Source organism: Panthera uncia (assembly GCF_023721935.1).
Source record: "Panthera uncia isolate 11264 chromosome A1 unlocalized genomic scaffold, Puncia_PCG_1.0 HiC_scaffold_17, whole genome shotgun sequence".
NCBI lineage: Eukaryota > Metazoa > Chordata > Mammalia > Carnivora > Felidae > Panthera > Panthera uncia.
This window is the reverse complement of record NW_026057577.1, coordinates 125,553,093-125,569,082: the sequence shown is the minus strand read 5'-3', so window position 1 is coordinate 125,569,082 and position 15,990 is coordinate 125,553,093. Positions and strand designations below refer to the sequence as shown.

At 44.2% G+C, this 15,990-nt stretch overlaps 1 protein-coding gene across 5 annotated transcripts in view; it reads left to right on the top strand.

Annotated features, from left to right (window-relative positions):
- RAI14 (retinoic acid induced 14) overlaps positions 1-15,990 on the top strand; it is a 143,316-nt gene that overhangs the window by 7,898 nt on the left and 119,428 nt on the right. Inside the window, exon 1 of one of the 5 annotated variants that reach the window (XM_049648209.1) lies at positions 78-98. The exons of 3 other annotated variants lie outside the window; for them this stretch is intronic. The gene's annotated coding sequence lies outside the window, so the exon portion shown is untranslated. Of the gene's footprint in view, positions 1-77; positions 99-7,221; positions 7,241-15,990 lie in introns of those variants that run through there. One more of the 5 variants, XM_049648210.1, reaches the window with a different exon arrangement.

Below are 15,990 nucleotides of genomic sequence, written 5' to 3'. Positions count from 1 at the left end.
GGACTGTGAGCAGTCCATGTTGATAGAATCACTGAGTGTTAGAAGATTCGTACGTGAAGGATGATACCTGCCTTCAAGGGGCTTACAGTTTTAACCAGGTTAACCCATTTGCAATCGACTATAGTACAGGGCAGACTACGGTTGGGATAAAGTGGTGGGGGAACTCCTTTCACAGCTGGATTGGGGCCTGGGGAAGTGAAATGACCCCTTAGAAGGTGGCACATTAAGAGGTAGAGCCAGATGAACCTCCATTCTGGCTGCTCATAGCACAGGGCTTCTAAATGTTGTACTTTTGTCTCTGTGATGTGGACCGTGACCTTAGGAGTCCTATATGTAGCTAATTACTTGATGTCCATGAAGAAGACTGGTGTAGACTTGGACAAGCTGGTTTGGATTCCAGTGGGAATCCCGGGAGGCAGATGGCATTGAGCAGGGACATGAAGGTCAGAAGGTACCAGAACCCAGTCCCTTAGCATACTGCTGAGCAAGAATCACCTGAACAAATATTTGTCAAGCTTTTCCAGTGAGTTAACTTCTGTGCTGAGTCTCTTAATTGGACAAGACTGCTCATTTAACTTGACCATCTCCTCCTATGAAAGTTGACATGTTGGTGATTGATCATTTTTCAAAAATGGAGAGCACTAACTTGCCCTGGATGATTATGACCGGTAGTCACTTCACTGCTTGGCGTGGTCTCTTCCCGGCCGCCCAGAGGATGTGGGAACTTGTGAGCCAAAGCTTTCTGGACAGTGGGTTGCCTTTTCCTTCTGTAGAAGGCAGCCAAAATTAAAATGCAAGCTAGGGCCTGGGCATAAACATATGCTGGGGCCCTAGGAAGCATCGAAGGGGCCCTGAGGTCCTGGGTCAGCCTTGTCAGGAGATCCTCACGCAGGGCTGGGTGGTGGTGAGTAGCCATTCTCTCCAGTTGAATCTTCTTTCAGGGCCACCCAATCCACATTTACAATGGGGGCAATGCTTTGAATGCTCTCAGAACCTTCTTGATCTTTGTATTTGTGAACTTAGATTGGAGAAGGGCGTGTGGGGAAGAGGTGAAGCTATATTCTGTCTCTCTCCTGATTAAACAAAAGTTTCACATTTCCTTCCTGTGAGCTTTTTGTAAGTTGGGAAAAACTGTTTATTTATTTTTTTTATTATTTTTTTTTAAATTTTTTTTTTTAACGTTTATTTATTTTTGAGACAGAGAGAGACAGAGCATGAACGGGGGAGGGTCAGAGAGAGAGGGAGACACAGAATCTGAAACAGGCTCCAGGCTCTGAGCAGTCAGCCCAGAGCCCGACGCGGGGCTCGAACTCACGGACCGTGAGATCGTGACCTGAGCCGAAGTCGGACGCTTAACCGACTGAGCCACCCAGGCGCCCCGGGAAAAACTATTTAAAATATAGGCAGAGAAACTATGACCAATCCTGTATACCGTTCAGGATTTCCTAGGAGATCTTTTAAGAAGAAACTCCTTTCTGCCACTAACCCCCATTCAGCAATCTTGACCAAATCCTCTAATTAGTTTCTTTCTGTGTTATACCACTTTATACCATGTTTGGTGTGCCCTTTGTTTACTTTCTCTATTATTTTCCTCCAGAGCCACCGAAAGCCAGAAAGAGATTTTCTCAAAATGACTCCTCTCCTTGCCTGTCTCGGGGCCAATCTGTTGATGGCTGTGTTGCTGTTAGTGTCTTGTTTGGCAACAAGCTTGCTTTCTTCCTCTTCTTTAAAACCGCTCCTGATTATTTTAAGTGCATACCCCTTGGAACAAAGCGCATTTTATTCTCATTACCTGACAAGCGGGTGTTTATATCCAAGGTGGCAAGGGAAAACAGAAAGAGTGGCTCACCCTATCCTGGTGATATCTGCTTCAGGCTCGGGTGGCCGCCTGCCGGGGGTTGCGGGTGCTTCAAATAACAAATAACACCTGTACTCTCTGCCCCATTCCTGTCTGGTTGGGTGATGTGTTTTAGGATTCCACTTTTTAAAAAAAATTTTTTTAATGTTTTATTTATTTTTGAGACAGAGACAGAGCATGAGCAGGGGAGGGTCAGAGAGAGAGGGAGACACAGAATCCAAAACAGGCTCCAGGCTCTGAGCTGTCAGCCCAGAGCCCGATGTGGGGCTCGAACTCACGGACCGCGAGATCATGACCCGAGCCGAAGTTGGACGCCCAACAGACTGAGCCACCCAGGCGCCCCTAGGATTCCACTTTGATTATACTCTTGGTGCTTTTAATTCTGAAGAATTGCAATATTTCATTTTTTATACCTTGGCAAGAGCTGTTACACAGGATATTAGAATAATTTCTTAAGGAGCAGAAATGCTGGAATCACGGGGACGCATCTAAGTATCTAGAAGTTCTGCTTTTGCAAATTGTTACCAAAACATGGAAACCTCCACCCAAATCTGTAGTTTCCCAGCTCAGTGGAGTATAAAGATAGCCACGTCACTGGTCTGTAATCGTCTTTACACTTTCACTGTTACTGACTTGGTATCTTTAGCAAAGCTATATGGAAAAGGGATTTTTGACTGGTGAGTTCCTTAAATTTTCTTGTCACACATATGCTCTGCAAATGAAGAAGACAAAGAAGTAAAAATGCTACCCTCCCCTGGAATGAGGCAGGGGTGTGTGAGTGAGGGCAAACAGCCAGAAGAATGCCTTTTTCAAGTTGCTCCACTCAGACTTCTTAGAAGGAGCTCCGTATGTGGCAGCAGCAGATCTGAGCACTGTTCCATCTTTAAAGGCAACTATTTTTTTTTTTTTTAAGTAGTAAAAAGGTTGGTCTGTTGGCCAGACTTTGTTGTTGTTGTTGTTTGACAATTATTATTAGTGCTGCATTTCATATGCAGCCCCGTGACCTGTTTTGGGCCTGGAAGCTGAGTTTAAATCCAACTTCCTTCATTTATAAACTGTGCCACTTTGGCAAAATCAACTTTCTGGATGGCAGTTTCCTAATCTGATGACAGCATCTAATTCCAAAGTGGTAAAAGCATTAAATGAGAAAATACTCACTTATAATTAAATAGTCAAAAAACATTTTTTTTGCAAAGTAAAATAAACTTTTGCAAGGTAATCATTTAAGTAAATGACCACTATTGTGGCTGTTACTCTAATTGCTAATGTTAATCATGTTCTTTATCAACCTACCTTTAATTTGTTTTTAAATGTTTGTTTATTTTTGAGAAAGAGACAAGCGTGGGGGGCGGGTGGGCAGAGAGAGAGAGAGAGAGAGAGAGAGAGAGAGAAAATTGGAAGCAACCTCCAGGCTCTGAGCTGTCAGCACAGAGCCAGATGCTGGGCTCGAACTCCTGAACTGTGAGATCATGACCTGAGCCGAAGTCGGACGCTTAACCAGCTGAGCCACCCAGGTGCCCCTTTCTCACCTACCTTGAAAGAAGTGCTGGTAGACTGACCATTATGATTCTACCTGCCGCTGTTCTAACTGCCATAGCAACAGAGAGGGGTTGCTTCATCTCCGCTTTGCGTCTTCTGTGTGTTTTTCCTTGTACTTCCTCCTTCCTTTAGTCCTGCTCTTGTCACACCACCAGGTGTGAAGATATATTTCCGTCTGTAGTGACCAGTCTTCTTCCAAATTGCATCAACAAGTTCCTCAAGTTCCACAAGACAACTCGTGCTGTTTCGGTCCTAATCCAGGCACAGAACCGTAACATTGCGGTGAAAGCGAAGTCAGTGGCACTTAGAACAAACTGATGAGGAAGTGAAATTCCCTATGGAAGGCTTTGGAAAATCGTCCAGCTGTTGCTAGACAAAAATCTATGTTCTGAACCGCATGGAACAGAGTACCGGTTGAGTGTGTGCAGAGGTCCGTCCGGCAGTCTGGAGTGAAGTGAAGCAGTTGGACCATCTTTCTTCCTCCTGCATGTGACAGAGTGAATCTTTTAATGTACAGCATTCTTTTTTTTTTTTTTTTTTTTTAACGTTTATTCATCTTTGGGACAGAGAGAGACAGAGCATGAATGGGGGAGGGGCAGAGAGAGAGGGAGACACAGAATTGGAAGCAGACTCCAGGTTCTGAGCCGTCAGCCCAGAGCCCGACGCGGGGCTCGAACCCACGGACCGCGAGATCGTGACCTGAGCTGAAGTCGGACGCTTAACCGACTGAGCCACCCAGGCGCGCCAGTACAGCATTCTTTATCATGAACTTGGAGTATTGGCCAGACCTGAGTTGTACGAGTTTATGGTATTAAGTGCACCTTAAACGTGACATGGTAACATAGACATTTTCTGCCTGCCTTAGTAGTAGCAATAAGGTGCTGCTGTCACTGAGTGGGTGTGCCATCGCAGTCTTTTGATGGGAAAATCTTCAGTCCTCGCTACCTAACAGAAACATAAACGAGCCACAAATACAAGCCACGTAGGTCATTTTGAGTTTTCTAGTAGCAAAGGAAGCAAATGAAATTAATTGTAATGATATATTTTATTTGACCTGGTGTGTCCAGAATGTTATCAATATGCATTCAATGTAAAACTTACTGATGATATAGTTGACATTTGTTTTTCCTAGTGAGTCCTTGAAATGTGTTGTGTGTTTTCCACTTACAGGGCACACCAGTGTGCACTAGTCTCATTTCAGGTGCTCGGTAGTCACATGTATTGGACAGCACTGATCTAACAGTATGTCATTTTGTGGATCCTGTGACCTTAGCACACCTGACACCTGGAATGCCTTCAGTAAACACATTTCAGCTTCCCTGTGTCTTTACCCAGTTATCTGGGATTTTGCCCTTAGCTTTCAGCATTTCTTTAGAGGTAAATCAAAAACTGATTACATGTGCTATAATGGATATTGTGTGTTGGGTGTACAAATCTGTATGTCTGTGCTTCTGTGCAAGTGCATTGATCTACATAGACCTTTATTTTTTTTATTTTGTTTATTTTTTTCCCCTCTTGTAGGCAGGATGGTGTATGAGCCACATTTCTACATCCCCTATGTACTTGGCTGGTAGTTGGGATTCAGTGCCTAAGAATAAATAAAACAGCATAGGTTTCTTCTTTTTCTCCTTAAATTGCAAGCTCTTGCCTAGCCATGATATTTTTACCCTGTAAACCCTCCTGGTGTCACATATAAGGCATGTTGGTCTGTGGATGTCTGGGGCGCGGGGGGAAAAATGTTTCATCTTTGTTACCGTTAATGGGAGTGTTCCCATCTTTCATGTGAAAGCTGTTTGCTTCTTATCCCTAAACACAGAAAGTGGTCGGAAATTGATAGAAGGGCCAGGGTTTCGCATTCAGTTAATAGTTTGTCTTCACTAGGCAGGTGGTTCTAGGGCCCCCATCTGGCACAGGCACGGAACAGCCTGGGGCTTCTAATGGGAAAAGTTTGGAGAGGCTCTCCTTGCACACTGCCAGGGCAGGGGTGTGGCAGATCCAGGCTCGCATAGCCCCTGGGGTATGGTGCCTTGATTGAGCCACCCCATTCAGCTTCTCTTCCAGGTGTCTTGTTTAGAATAAATTGGGGTGATTGGCAGCATGTTTGCATATTCCATCTTCAGCAGTATTCAAGGATTAACTGCCTGGAGGATTATCCTTGCGCCCCGAGGCCTCCCGGTCCAGCTGAGCCGCCCCAGCGCCCTGCTCCTTTCCCCTTCCCACCTATCCTCAAGGTTTTCCTTATTCCTCCTTAGCCTCAGCTCCGAGCAGCTTCCCGGTCCCCCCCCCCCGGCCCCCCCCCCCCTCCCCCCCCCCAGTCCCCCTCCCCAGTCCCCCTCCCCAGTCCCCCTCAGCTCTGTGCAGCCAGGTCCCCCGTGGAGCAGAGGAGGTCAGGTGCACCTCATTGGCAGCACGGGGTCCCTCTTGGACCCAGCTGTTACGGTGGCTTTTTATTTCATGAGGGTTTTAAAATAGTCTAATGCTATTCGTGTCCAGTTAATTGTGATTCTTTTCGTTGTTGGCTGGTTCCTGTAGAAGAGTCAAAGAGCAGCACAGCCTTTCGGAATGGAAATAGCCCAAAGACCCACGCTGGGCCTGCTGCAGAGGTCTTCTGGGGTGATTGCAGTGTTGGAGGTGAATACAGCATAGAGTACATGGGGTGGGGGTGGGCCAGGGCCTGCTGCCTGGGGCAGAATACACCAGGGAGCAGCTGACAGCCAAAGGAATGAATGATAAAATTGCTCTTCCTTACCTGTGGGTTCAACAGGGGACGTTGTAGGTCATCTGTTGTGTTCAGCCCAGTTTGACTCCAAAGAGTGTGTATTTTGCTTCTGGAGGTCCCTGAAGTGAATTTAGCTCCTGACTTCAGAAAGGAGGTGATCAGACAGAAATGTTGAAGTTCTAGGTCCCCTTTTACTGTGGCATCCAAGATGACAGCCTGAGCAAGATCCACTATGAGGATTTGTCTCTTTGACAGACACCCAGCTTGGGCTACAAGGAGAGTGTCCTGACTCATGTGACCCCAAATCCTGTGCTCAAAGGGTAGAAGCCCCTTCAGGCCCTCAGGGATCCCTGGACCCAGGGCCCTTTTTGGTTCTTTTCTCAAACCAGCTCTCTGTACCCGGCTGGGGCTGCTGCCAGGCCCATGCTTTCCCATTTCTCCACCAGAGAGGAAGGTCTCTCCCTCCTTCTCTGTTACCCCCTTTCATTCCCTTCCTGTCTCCCTTCCTTTTCCTCCCTCTTCTCTCCCTCCCCTGTCCCCTACCTCTACCCTCCTCCTGAAATCCCAGGGAGAATCTCCTAGTAGCCTTGCTGAAGACACATTCCCATCTCTCAGGGAGCACCCATGGTCAGGATACAGCCAGGTCGGAGGAGGGTGGCACCTTGGAGGGATTTTTTTTTTTTTTTTTTAAAGGAGGTGGGGTGCGGTTGTCAGAAGAAGGCAGGGCACTGCAGCATGCAAGGTAACCCCGTTATGTCAAAGGAAATGAGCCCTGCCTTCAAGTGAGCAGCCCCCGCTACCCCTGTTGGACCGAGATGAGGAACATTCTTTTTTGAATGCACAATGTTCAAGTAATGTCCAAACATGACCGTTGGGCAGCAGAAATAATTTTTGTGTTCTGCATCTACCCTCTAGTCCTGCTCCTGGGCCCTAAGACATGGAATCTGCGTTATTAACATATTTTTCCCTTGTTCTGAAAAGTATTTGAGGCCCTGGGTATATGGGTAAAGAAATTGAGCAGTCCAAACAAAACCATTGTGATCTCTGTAATGACATTTCCAACATTCCAGAATGTGGAGTCCAAGTCCTCCCCATTTTGAGACTAAGAACCGATGAAATCTGCGGTAAGCCAATGTTTGACAATTAAGTTTTTCTAGCGTAAAAACAAGAATTAAATATAACCATAAATGGAACCCTACCCTCTCACTTCCTCTAAAGACATTTTTCACTACCTAACTTGGCAGATGGCCCCCTTTTTCACTTTATGCATTTGATAGTTAAAAAACTGGCTTCATTGACCCATGAGTATATTTCATAAAATTTACCAATTTTAACCTACAGTTTAATAATTTTGGAAGCTTATTGTTGTACAGCCATTACCAGAATCCAGTTTTAAAACCTTTCCCTCACCCCAAAAAGATCCCTCATGCCCATTTGCAATCTGTTACCACTTCCAGCCCCAGGCAACCACTAAGCCACTTGGTCTCTATAAATTTGCCTTTTTTAGACATGTCCTACAAATGGAACCTTATAATGTGTGGTCTTCTATGTCTGACCATCACTTAGCACAATGGTTTTGAGTTCCATCCATGGTGCAACATGTACTGATACTTTGTTCCTTTTTAGTACTCGATAGTATTATTCCTTCGTGTTGGAATGCCATACTTTGTTTACCTGGCTGATAGCTATTTCAGTAGTTTCCACTTGTTTTGCAATTATGAATACTTCTATCAACATTTGTGTACAAATCTTTGTGTGGACATATGTTTTCATTTCTCTTGGCAAGATCCCGCAGGAGTGGAATTGCTGGGTTGTATGGTAAGTTTATATTTAGCTTCGTAAAAACTGCTTTCCATGGTGGCTTTTTGTTTTCCACATTTTATATGTTCACCAGTAATGTTTGAGTATTGGATGGAGATTATATATATATAAAAGTTTATTTTGAGAGAGAAAGAGAGCGGGGGAGAGGCCGAGAGGGAGAGAAAGAGAATCCCAAGTAGGTTCTGCATGGTCAGCACAGAGCCCACTGTGGGGCTCGATCTCCCCAAAGACAGACCATGACCAGAGCCGAAATCAAGAGCCAGACACTTAACTGACTGAGCCACCCAGGTGCCCCCTGGATCTGTATTTTTAAACTCAATTGGTTCTTTTGGGTTTCAAGATGGGTGAGGCCAAAGGAGTAGACTGGGAGGAAGAAGCTTAAGTTCATGGCACACGTGCCTTGCCATTTCGACTTGATTATTAGCTCTGCGCGGGGCATCTTTTTTTTTTTTTTTTTTTTTTTTCTGGAAAGATGAACACAGCAGTATGTTTAGACGGTGTTATTGACATCAACCTCAAAGATCAAGAAAATGCAGAATTGGAAAGGCATTTTGGGGATCTAAAAATAGTCTCAACATGAGGGATAATCACATGGAATTTCTTAGTCTTAGGATGATTTTTGTATTCCAGAAGTAGTTTGTCTTGATTAAGCCCGTGCTTTTTAAATTGGATGGATTTAGGGCATGAGGTAACCTAGGGGCTTTTCTTTGGTAAGCTTATTGGAGCATGTGAGTAGCAGATTTGACAGACGAGAGAGTAATGTTGCCAGAGCACTGGCCACTTTTGTATCCGTGCTGCTGGCCCTGACTGATTCATGGACCTAGATCGGTTCTGGTTGATGGCAGGTTCTATTTTTAAGGAAGAATGATATATTTGTTTCACAAGAGAAGTGTCGTCCTCTGGATAAAGGCAAGTTGTGAATTTATTGAAGGAGATTAATGTTCTCAAGAGAGTTTTATCACATGATTACTATGATACGCTATCTGAAAGACGTTTACAATTTAAAAAGAATGCGGTCATTTATTTTCTTGGGGGAAAAAAAGTGAAATATTAGAGTATTTTAGAAAGGATCCACTGCCAAAATGAAACTATTGCTTTTGTCTTTTTTCCCCCTAAACTTTCTCTTCCTTATCATTTGAGTAATCATTTAACAAGCCTGCACCTTAGTTCATAAGAAAGAATACTATATGAAAACACCTAGCCGGTAATTAATGCCCAGTAAAAGTTGCTTGTTTGCTCATTCATTTATTTATTCATATGTATCTGGTTTGCTGAATAAATATGCCTCCTAAGATGTAATCATAAAGCAGCTTTCTTTAATGTCCCTTCACCATGGGTAGTTACAAAATACTTTTAAGATGGACTTTCTTAGCAACTTTCAAATATGCAACACGATGTTATTAACTATAGTCCCCATGCTGTACCTTACGTCCTCAACAACTTATTTTAGAACTGGAAGTTTGACCCTGGTTTGACTTGTTGATCCCCTTCGCCCATTTCACCCACGCTTCACCCCTGCTAAATACCCTTAATTTAGAACTTAGAATGTTGAACTTAAATAATAATAAAAAGTTCAACTATGATTTAAAAGAAAAGATCTCTTTCCTCACTTTCTCCTGGTGGCTCGCTGTTTCATCTAGCTGTCAGGGCTGCTGGTCTCCCCAGGGTTTCCGTGGCAAAACTGGGGGTAGAGTGGGCACAGTAGGGGGAGATCAGTGTCTAGTTCATCCCAGAGAAAGAGCCTCTCCAGTCGCCACACACATTGACCCTGTTAGACTCCAGATGTAAGGGCTTCAAGAGTTCTTTTTTTGGCTAAATCCTTTGAAAATCTGCATCTTATACTGGCCACTTGCTTTGGAATGAAATATCTTTTGTATCTTTGTGTTTCCAACTTAGCACTTAGTGCCCATGCATTCATTCATTCCTCCACCATTCATTTGCTCAGCCATAGTGAACGTTGAGTGTTGACTATGGAGAGAGTCTTGCTGAAGTTAGAGTTGAAGGCTTGGACCCGTTTGGGATGAAGTTAGAGTTGAAGGCTTGGACCCGTTTGGGATGGACTTTTTCCTTATTGAGAAGCTCCTTGACTAGAAGTGGTAGAATCTCATGCAAAGTAACAGAGCAGGCATGTTGATCTGGGGGGACTCCTTGGCCTGACCCATAGCTCTCTCCTATGGGGCTGGTAAAATCTCTATTCTGAGAACTTGCCCCCAGGGTTCTACCTGATGGTCCTTGCTCTCTGTTGACTCTTACATTCCTTTATTCAAAATGGGTGGTTCTCATGGCTGAGCTCAAGTATGTAGCTGGGGAGGTGCTGGATATGGAGTGTGACCCAGAGAAGAGGGCAGGCAGGACAGAAAAAAGAGCAACCTAGTAAGACTTCATTGACCAAATGGTTTTTTTGTTGTTGTTTGTTTGTTTGTTTTACTTTAGTGCTTTCTTATGTACATGGTGAAATCTAATCATATTGCCTTTCCTTGGATCCCAGTGCAGCTAACCCAGTGCCTTTGGGACCAAAGAGAGCTTTGCTGAGGTCAAAGGTGAAGTCTGTTGGCTAGTCAGGCGCCTAACCTATGTCTTTGTTCCACACATACATTTGCGAAACATTTACTGATTGTATGCTGATGGCCAGTGTCCAAGTGGAAGCAAAATGAAAATCCTACTGGGAAAACCCTCCACCCTAAAATAAGTAAGCAGCCTAAGATGCACATTTTCAAATTTGCTGAAAACTGGTAATGGGACTCTTGCACCCCTCACTCACGTCCAGGTTGTAAAAGGGTCGGAGCTTGTGGAGATTGGGGGAAGGTCCTTCTTTGGAAGGAGCCATGCAATGATTCCCACCATGCCTACGCAACCCCCTGAGAGAAGCTTCTAGGACTGCTTAAAGAGATCAGACCAGTGTCTGACCTTTGCCTAGAAAATCTAAGGTGGACATGCCCCGTCTTGTGGGAAAGGTTAGACAAGATGGCCTTTCTTCATGAGGTTGCCCAAATCCTGAGTTTCCTTTAAGGCCAGTTACATCCCTACCCCTGCTGTAAAGACTTCTCTGATTTTTCCCAGGCCTCTAAGATTTCCACTCTTTGAATTCCTGCAGTATTTGACACCTAATTATTAGCTGTCACTCCCTTGGTCAGTTTTGTGTCCTCCATCGTGTCTGCTGAGAGTTCTCATAACCTAAACGTATGTTTAAAATCCTGTCTTACTGAGATAAGAACATGTCAGCTGTGGATAAAATCAGGTGAAGGGGAACAGGACTTACTGACCTCTGGTTCCCATTTGATGTTCTTTATTCCAGAAATAGTGACCTAGTCCTGGACACAGGCAGAGACTTGCAGCTTCTAACTCCAGGAGCAGTTCGGATAGCATGAGGTGCTGTGTTGTCAGCGTCAACTTACTGGGAAAGTTGATCTGGAGAGACCTTTTGCAAAATGTATTTGTTTTGCCAGATTGAGAGAATTGAGTGTTTATACAGCTTTTGGTTAAAATTCCATCTTTGTTGCAGAGAGATTATTGTCTGAGGAAACAAGTACTTAAGGGAGAAGAGGTAGGTGCTGGCCAGGAGAGAAGTATTTTAATTTTAGTTCCTTACATTTGTTTCAATGCATTGTTCAGTGCTGGGGATTTTAAGCCCAGTGTTCCTCAGAAAACCCCCTGAGGCCCATCTGGGGTGTGCATTAGTGTTGCAGTGTTGCTAAGGATTCATAGAAGTATCTCCACATTCCATGATGGGAGGAATAATTAGGCACAAGACATTGTTATTTATTCTGCTTCTCTAATGTTGCAGTGATTCAGAGGGAACAATTTTAAACCACTGCCCTTGAACCCTATGGTATGGTGCCTTAGATGCGGATGTATTCTTGGGATCCAGGAAAACATACATGTGTGTCCAGCTGCCAGTTGCCTTTGCGAGTTAATATTGCTCCTGGTGGCCATGGGTAGCCAGCTAGCTGCTCTTGTAGGATTTCAAATATAGAGGGCTCCCTTCCACACCCTCATGCTGCACACCCCAGTATTGTGAAAGATTCAGACACATTCAGTGAACACATACCTACTTGTATAATGTCTCCAGTTTATTAAAAAAAAATTTTAACATCTATTTATTTTTGAGAGAGGCAGAGCATGAGTGAGGAAGGAGCAGAGAGAAAGGGAGACACAGATTCCGAACCAGGCTCCAGGCTCTGAGCTGTCAGTACAGACTCTGGGCTTGAACTCACAAATCGTGAGATCATGACCTGAGCCGAAGTCAGATTAGATGCTTGACTGAGCCACCCAGGCGCCCCTCTAGTTTATTTTTTTAATGAAAGTGTCAGTTATAGGTATAATATCACTGAGTCTAGGACAGTGTTTCCCCAATCTCGTTGAGCATCCAAATCACCCGAGGAGTTTAAAAAAAAAATTACAGATTTTTGAGTCTCACTTGTGATTATGGAAATAGAATACTGGCTGGGGCTCCAAGAGGACTCTCCTATGCTGATGTAATTGGCAACATTGCCTTATGAAATAATCCCTGGGTCATATGTGGGGGTGGGAGTGAGTGGGAGTAGACGTAGCTGGAAAATAGAGGAACGTCTTTCTGACCACTTCAGTTGGATGGGTTGTGGTAGAGAAATAGCTAAATAAAGAACATCTAGGAGCAGCCACATTTTAGTGTTATGGGTATTGCTGGTTAACCCTTGTTCCTTTCAAGTTCTCTTTCAGTTCAGTCCAGAGATTTCTAACCTGGAATTTTCCTAACTCTAAGGATTGGAGAAGGTAGTGGAGATTAGTAAGGTGTGCTTTGTTGAGATAGAACTCACAGTCTTTTCTGTTAACCCACTTGAAGTGTATAATTGAATGGTATGTTCACAGGTTATGGAGGCATCATGACAACAGATTTAGAAGATTTCATCTCCCCAAAAGGAAACTCCATATTTGTTCTGAGTTATTTTTAATAAAGAAGTCTAACATTCATAATAAAGCTCTATAGGCTCATACCAAGGTTTCTTGATTCAGGCTAGAATTAGCAGATAAAGGTACCTCCGGTTAAGCTTTGATTGAGAGCTTTAAAGGGAACATGGATTAATCCTGTTTGTTGGATGCAGTCTTTCAGATGAGAAGGTAGTAAGTCTGTGTGTCCCTGCACTGTTTGTCCTCATCAGTTGACTTGATGTGATTTGATGACTGGTGATAGCGATGGGAGCCATGTTCCAGTGACAAGCAAATGTTAGTAAATGAATATTTCTGCTTGGTGAGTGGGATGTGCTTTATTCTTGAAACGGGAGTACTTACAGTTTTTCCCATATATGTGTCACATGTCACCTGCTTTTTGTACTATCCAAATTAGTCTGGTGCACAGTTAATTAAGGTTCACTGCAGCCCTTTTGAAGTAAGTCATCTTGATTAAGTGACTTGTCCAAGGACGGCCATCAGTGTAGCCTAGATCTGATAGATATCACTTGTGCTCAAGATAGGCTATAACCCAATCTGAGCTTTGGAAGTCTGGATTTGGGAATTGGAGCAGTAAGATTCCAGCTGACCCAAGGAAGGCAAGTCCCTGATTTACTTGTGGGTCTTCTTGGGGAAGAGAAGGTGCTGGGGCAGACAGAACCCAGCACCCTGTCAGGGGCAGGTTACTTCTCATTAGTCATGACTTCCAGATGTTAGATCCTCTTGTGAATACCAGGAAGACAGTGACCTATTACTATCATTACCCCCTCTCCCCAGCTACAGTTCCTGTGTCTAAAATTACTATTCTGTAGGCTTCCAGAACCTCTTTACCCTTGATCCCTATCTCTATCATCTGGAAGTTGTACCTATGGACCACCCAGCTATCACACACCCAGACCCATGACTCCAGGAAGACATTCATTTCACAGCTAATATCTGCCTGCCTCTGGGAATTTTTGGAATTAAGTGCTTTATTTACTTAATCCTCCTCAAATAAGAGTTTGCATGTTCTCATTGCCATGCTAAAAAAAAAAAAAAAAAGTCAAAGAAAAACACACAAGAAAAAGCACAACACCCACAAAAAACTTAATGAGCTCAAATAATAGTCTTACCCACCATTGCCTAAGACATTGTGTTCCAGAACTGAAGGAATGCTTTGGGTGGTTCCACCTTGGTGGGCTACACAGTTTATGGCCTTTGAAAACCTTGTCTTCCCTTTCTCCCTTTCCTCTTGCATAGATTTGGCTTCTTTCCTTGGTTATTAGCACTTCACCCAAAGGTGGAAGGAATTGAACTCAAAGGATGACTGCCATTTTCGGGAGAACCGTGAGCCAGTGGCAGTTGGGGAATATCTGGTTATCGTTATTTCTATTTGGATTCATCAAAAGGTGGTTTGCACTGACACGAAAAAGGGTTGTTAAATGATGCAGCATAACTTTGATGAGTGTATTCCCTGCCTCATCTACCTTACTTCAAGATTCTCGGGGCGCCTGGGTGGCTCGGTCGGTTAAGCGTCCGACTTTGGCTCAGGTCATGATCTCATGGTCCGTGAGTTCGAGCCCCGTGTCGGGCTCTGTGCTGACAGCTCAGAGCCTGGAGCCTGTTTCGGATTCTGTGTCTCCCTCTCTCTCTGACCCTCCCCTGTTCATGCTCTGTCTCTCTCTGTCTCAAAAATAAATGAACGTTAAAAAAAAAATTTTTTTTTTTAATTAAAAAAAAAAAAAAAAAGATTCTCAAAGCTCCGGGTGCCTGGGTGGCTCAGTCGGTGAAACATCCAACTAGGGCTCAGGCCTTGATATCATGGTTTGTGGGTTTGAGTCCCACCCTGGGGTTCTGCACTGCAGGTGTGGACCCTGCTTGGGATTCTCTCTCTTCCTTTCTCTCTGCCCCTTCCCTTCTCACAAGTACAAGCGCATGCTTGTTCCCCACCCCCCCTAGGAAAAAAAAAAACGATTCTCAAACCTTACCGAGCAAAAGATTCAACCAAGGACATGCCTGAGCCCTGCTTCCTGAGGTTCAGTTTCCATAGGATGTGGACTAGGATCTGGCCTTTAGCAAATTGTCCCCATGTCCTTGTGATTCAGATTAATGAGGAGCCAGTGGTGAGAAACACTGTCCAGGAGTTTGCACTTTGCTTTTCAGGTACCAGCCCAGCCTGTGGCTAAATACTTGGCAATTAACAAGGGCTAATTATAGCGTGTATGGTTTCCAAGGTAACACACATTCAGTCACTCCTGCCCAGGCCGGGAAGATTGGAAGAGACCACGGTGAGGCTGCAGTAATGGTGTGGGCTCCAGATTAATGTCACTGAAGGGCTTTCTGATGACTGGGCTTTTGTGCCCTTCATCCAAAGGCCCTGCTTAATGACAGCAGCGAAAATGAAAGTAAACAATGTTTGAAGCCAGAGAGTCGCTGGACAACTTCTGGAGGCAGTGATGAAGATACAAGGAAGGAGGAGTACAGCCATTCAGTGGCTTGGTTTTTTTCCCTTTGTTGCTTCAAATCCGTTTAGTCCAGAATGATAAGGGCAATAGAGGAACAGAGATGGCTTTGAAAGGCTTTTGAAAAATAATGTCCAGCAAGGGTAAACATGGGACCGCTCTTCCTTCGTGCCCAAATGGACAGTACTGCTAAGGTTCATCTGTTCTCACTTTGTCAGGTGAGGCTCGAAGTTACATTTAGAGAGTGCTTGCTATGTGTTGGGAACTTGCACGCAGATTTTCTTGCCCTTTTGACCTAAATGCAAAGGTTCCACACTCTGTAATTTTCCAGTTTTAAGGGTGAAAGAGACAAAGTCTGTACCGTGTTTTAGCACAGGATTCTGCTTTTGGGTTTTAGTTTTAAAGCTACAGGGCAGTGGGAAAAGCGTTCAACTACTGGTCTGTTTCTCAATTCCATCATAAGCAGGATTTTGGCCGGTGACAAGTTTCCTGACTTCTCTGTGGCTCCACTGCTACCTCTGAAACATGAGGCACTTAGCCTGGATCAATAGTCTTCACTTTTGAAGGGTGACAACTCCTTGCAGGATCTGATGAAAACTAGGAACTGTCTTCCCTGGAAAAAAAAAAAAAAAGTACATATATAATACTTTAAAAAAATCACGTTCACTTTGCAGGGGACCCCAGAA